The sequence below is a fragment of the Pinus tabuliformis genome, chromosome X (assembly GCF_031772625.1).
Source record: "Pinus tabuliformis cultivar Carrire ecotype Pingquan chromosome X, CPIR1, whole genome shotgun sequence".
NCBI classification, from domain to species: Eukaryota; Viridiplantae; Streptophyta; class Pinopsida; order Pinales; family Pinaceae; genus Pinus; species Pinus tabuliformis.
In genome coordinates, this window is record NC_142308.1 from 658,781,190 (window position 1) to 658,786,818 (window position 5,629).

General features: G+C 37.4%; 1 pseudogene; it reads left to right on the top strand.

The window, feature by feature from the left end:
- Positions 1–838: 838 nt before the first annotated feature.
- On the top strand, positions 839–1,902 carry LOC149141687 (putative protein phosphatase 2C 78 pseudogene; annotated as a pseudogene).
- The last annotated feature ends 3,727 nt before the right edge of the window (positions 1,903–5,629 follow it).

The window sequence follows — 5,629 nt, forward strand, 5'->3', positions numbered from 1 at the left end:
TAGTTTGAGATTTGTGCACAAATTTTTAGGCCCGCCCTTTTGCTTTCCACTTGACATCTATTTGCACCATTTTTACTTCTTGTTTTAGTTTGACATTTGTGCACAAATTTGTAAGCCCGCCCTTTTGCTTTCCAATTGACATCTATTTGCACCATTTTTACGCCAGAGGTTCAAGATGGTCCGATAAATCAGAGCGAGCGTAGAAGACGAAACTGTTAGGCATTTATGTTGAAAATAAAAAAATTATCATATAAATCCTCCTAGGCTCAACGTCCTGTTACCACCTCCTCCACCTCCCTTTATGTTCAGTAGAGCGGAGAAATGAGAGTATGTTCCTCCACCTCCCTTTATGTTCAGTAGAGCGGAGAAATGAGAGTATGTTCCGGCCAATTATGCGATGAAGTCGTGCTGTCACGAAAATTTTCGTGTCCACCGCCAGGCTCTGGAATCCAAGATGTCTCACCCAAAACTAGTGGTGTCGAGATCACGCAATGCCAGAGGCCAAGTTACATACAATGGGACTTCTCTGATCATCAATGGGCAACGACAGGATGGAAACGAGGTCTCGAGGTTGTCTGTTTGTTGCGTTGGCCGATGACAGGCGCTCGCTGGGCTGGTCGAGCCTTAACAGAAACCTTGCCAGCGTGACCACGACGAGGATGAGTCCGGCTGGCTCTCTATTAAGCCGAGGAGTTCAGAGGAGTATTCCAGCTTTGCTTGGATGTATCACCGGTCTGCGCCAGTGAACGTGCCCCCGTGGTCGAAAAGTAACAAGAATTTGATAATCTTAGCTTACGGTGAACCTTTGGTTGGAAGAAGTTGAGGACGATGATGAGGCTAAATTTTCAGGAATGAAAGTAGTTCCATTGGGGGTTATCATTACACATGACATGTTTTTATAATTGTTTTTTTTTAATAAAAAAATCATAAACTTGACGCAGATTTGGCTCTTTATGAGCAATTTTAGCTCTTGAAACAAGGACTTCCAATTCTGTAGCCTTGAGCAGTGAAATGTTAATGGGATCAACCTGATACTTGGTGAACAACATGATTAGTGGTTGCATGTGCCATGACTGGGGTTGTAGCATCCGCTAGATGAAGGGATCCATATATGTGCTTTTTGTGTAAGTTTTCCTTGGATTTGCCTCAAAGCAAAGGGAATGTCTGCAGGAATTTTTCTGAAAGCAATCAGTAAAATAGAAGAAGAGTTTCTGCATGTTGTTAAAAAGACTTGGCCAACACAGCCACACATTGCTTCTATGGGATTTTGTTATCTGGTAGGAGCAATATCCAATAATATGTTATATTTTGTAAATCTTGGTGATTCAAGAGATGTTTTGGACAGTTTGTGCCCAACAAAGAAATCAGTTAAAGCAGAGAGATTCTCTGTTGAACATAACGTAGTTGTGGAGGAGGTCTAGAAGGAATTAAAAGTGCTTCACCCGGATGATGCACATATCGTTGTTTTAGGACAAGGTGTATGGCACGTCAAGGGAATTATACAGATATCAAGATCAATAGGTTATATATATATATATATGAAAAAGGCAGAGTTCAATAGGGACCCTTTTGTGTGCTGAGTTTCTGTGTCCAGTCCCAATCCAGAGGCCAATATCCACAGCAAAACCATCAATACATGTGCGACAGCTCAAACCACAAGAACAGTTCCTAATATTTGCTTCAGATAGCTTGTGGGAAAATAACCAGTTTGAAGATGGAGATATTATCTACTTTCAGAGGGCTCTCGCAATAGATGGGGAGGTTTTCCTAGTGCCTACCAGCCTCTCATTGAACAACCAACTGATGTCATCAGATCACACTCAAACTTCGAGGTGGGTCAATGCTAAGGTGAGGCAAATAACTAAACATTCAATTACGATAAAGACAAATAAATTGCAGTAGGGATGAACACTTTGGAAAGAATAGAATTAAGTATTACATCTCCAATTGTAGTCTTTGAGGGCACATATTTAATCTCAGGCTAAAGGATCTTTTTATAACATTGTTATTGGGTTTATATAGCGTGAAAAATAAAGTCCCATAAAGTTAGTGTTATTAGTGTTATTGGAAGAAAAAGAAAAATTGCAATTTATATTACATTGTCGCTCATATTCAATAGACTTTCAACCCCCATTGGATTGGTATAGAAGTTGATCATCATAAAAGAAAAATACAATTTTCTATGTTACAGAAAAATGAACCAGGCATATGGCATGTATTTCCAGTAGCAATTTTGGTGCTAGTGTTTAAATTAAATGATCTTAAATTGAAAAGTGAAATTTTAAGCACTGAAGCTCTTGATGATAGAACGCTTTGGTTATGTTTGATGAACGTGTTGGTAGAATCGCAAGTTTCCGTAAATAATTGGTGACAGAACAAGGAATACAATACCAGAGTTTATATTTCTGGCAAGTCCCATAATAATCGATGATTCACATTGTTTCGTACTTAAATTAACAAAATTTCGAGAGGTCAATGAAATCAGAGTTTAATTAATGGAGAGCCCCCCAAAAGGTAGTTTAAATATACAAATGTTCTTCATTATTTTCAAATTGGTCAATACTTCTAGTTATTTTATTTATTTTTGCTTAACCTATGAGGATTTAAACTTTAAATTCAATACTTTACATATTACTTTATAACATTGTCATAGCCAATTGAACTACTCCCATAGATTCCATTACCTTTATTTTCATAACTATATTGTACATCATTTTTTTTTTAACTTTTATGAATATGCAAATGCTATTCATTATTCATTATTATAATTTACAAAAATATTTTTATAACTATCCAACCACCAAAATAATCTATTATCAACCCCATAAAAATATATTTTATTAATAATTTTGATACGCACGACATCTCTGCAAAATCTTTCATATCAACCCTCTCTCAACCATTTTTCAATTCTAAACAACATGCACACTAAGCCAACAAACTCAAGCTACACGAATTGTTTTACACCGATGTTTCTACCCTAAATTTTGGAGGAAAGAGGTTTGCTCACACTATAATATAAAAATAATAATTCTATTGTGAACATAATAATTCTATTATGACTTTATAATCCAATCATTTTAATTGAGTTTAAATGGTGGTTTCTAACAATATTTTGTTAGAGGTATATCAAATTAGTGGTTTTAGTTTAAGCTTTATATATATATATATATATATATATATATATATATATATATATATATATATACACACACAACTTATTATATATAATAAAGATCCATAAAACTAAAATATCATCTTTTACAATATTTATATAAATTAAAATATGCAAAAACATATGGCATATGACATACATACCTACAAATGTGTTCCTCAGACAATTTTCCAATTTAAGAAACCTATCGACCTCTCTTTACACCTTTTGGGGCAATTGCTAATTACGTCGAAAGGTGTTATATTATGAGGTTCTTCCTCATAATACTGTAGCAGATTTGTCGTCTTAGAAAGAATATACCAATTTGAGGTTGTTGAAGAGGACACGAATTTGATGGTTGTCAAAGATGACAAGAGTTTGGTGAAGGCGCTCAGAATCCTCATTGTTGCAGGTGCCATCGAGGTTGGAACACATCATAACATGGCTATGTGTTTAAGATGGAAGGGTCTAGTGAGAGAGATGAGATATAGAAATACTTGAAGGACGTTCCTGACAACAGAGGTTGGTGTTCCTTTGTCTTTGTGCATCAGATGGGAAGTTGCAGGATGGGAACGTATCTTAAAACTTCTTGTGTCGATAATAACAGAAAAACTTGGGAAGTTAAAGGCTTGCCATGTTAGCGAGTGTTTTCCCTACTGCACTTGGTGTAAATCCCATAATTACTGTGGAGGCCATTGCTCTCTGCATTTCTGAATGAGTCTCAGAATTCCTGCAACAAAACAAGCCCCTCTGTTCAATTTCTTCATGGAGTTTATCTGAAGTATTTTAATAGTTGGGGGTATTCATTTAAATAAGCACCCATAGTCTCTGAATTCCCGCAACAAAACAAGCCCCTCTGCTCAATTTCCTGATGGAGTTTATATGAAGTATTTTAACAGTTGGGGGTATTCATTTAATTAAGCACCCAACTCTATTGGCTCTGAAGTTTGTTTAGTCACTGTGACAACCGTCAATCATTCCTCCTCGGGGAGTTGAATAATGAAAGAGACCATATATATAATCTGATTTAAGTTTTATTTTACTGGACTATTCTAATAATAAAATTATCCAATATTAACTTCTATGTAGGTTTCTCCTTGAAAAATAAATATGATATACCATTTTTCAATATGATATACCAGAGATAGTATTAAAGAGGAACCAAACTTGATCGCCTTGGCCTGTAATTATGTGCCTCATAAGTCAAAAGAGGTTGAACCATACATCACCTAAAACACACCTATCGAGTTTACATGTAATATCTCTTAGGGAAAATTAACAGTAAATATTTAAAGCAAAATAGACAAACACACCATAAAATCAGAACCAACAATCAAACCATGAATTTGCTCCCAAAACAATGTTGTGTACCCATTTTATTAATGGAAAGAGGTGTACAATCAAGGTGCTAGAATGAGTGCACCAAGGTTTGCTCTTAGAAAGTTAGCAAAAACCCAAAATGATCCTTGAATCACCCTCCTCCAAGTTTTTGTAACTCGGCCCAAGTGTTGCGCTGTAAATGCCCAGAAATGGTGTTGCTTCTTGAAATAACCTGCTGCTAGAGCCCTCTATGTTGCTCAGAAAATTCCAGGAAATTAATGTCAGTCTCTACTCAAGAAACCCAGAATAACCCATGAAAGGCTTGGACAAAGCTTGACCCCGAAATTTCGACCCACTTGGGCTTGGCTGACTCTCCTGTTGGTTAAATCGGCCCACCTGAGAATTCCACTACTGAATGCTCCCAAAATGTCTACAATCCTTGTTAGAAGGCTTCCCAAGCCTTCCCACCGAATCTCCTCCTCAAATTCCCCTATCTTTCGAACTTCTCTGAGTGCCTCTAGTTGTGATTGTGCAGTCCCTACGTTGTTGTTACTCCTCCTATTGCGGTAACTAAATTACCTACTGCTGGTACAAATTGGGATGAAGTAGAACCCCCTCCTAGGGTTGGCAATCGAGGTCCACCAAAGCAAGGGCTGAGATTTCCTCTCGGAAACAGTTGGTGTGCTGAACAACACATGCAGACTTGGCTCACTGCTCAAGCGTGCTCTTGTCAAAAGACAAATTCTAAAAATGATAGATGATGAGAAAAATGTGAGCCCCTCCTTCCTTTCATCAATTTGCCTCAAAGGCTGCTCATGTGGACCCACATCGAATTTCTATCACCTTTTTCACACCAATGAGAGCGTACTCTCCATGTGGGCCAAAAATCCTTTGTGGTGGCCCCCACACTCCACCAAAGCCATAATATTTCCTTTGAACTCTAAATTTGGGGTGCTTCTCATGCCAAAAATCAATTGTGGGTCCCCTAGGCCCACTTCTCCCAAGTGAAACAATGCAATATGCCAAAATTGATAAAAATGTTGATTTGGGGTAGCACCAGATGTGCTCTAGCCATGAAATTTGGTCGAAAGGTTGGTGAACATGAGATCTCCAATACCCAGAAATGGTTTGGGCAGATTCTAAACAAATCAGGAG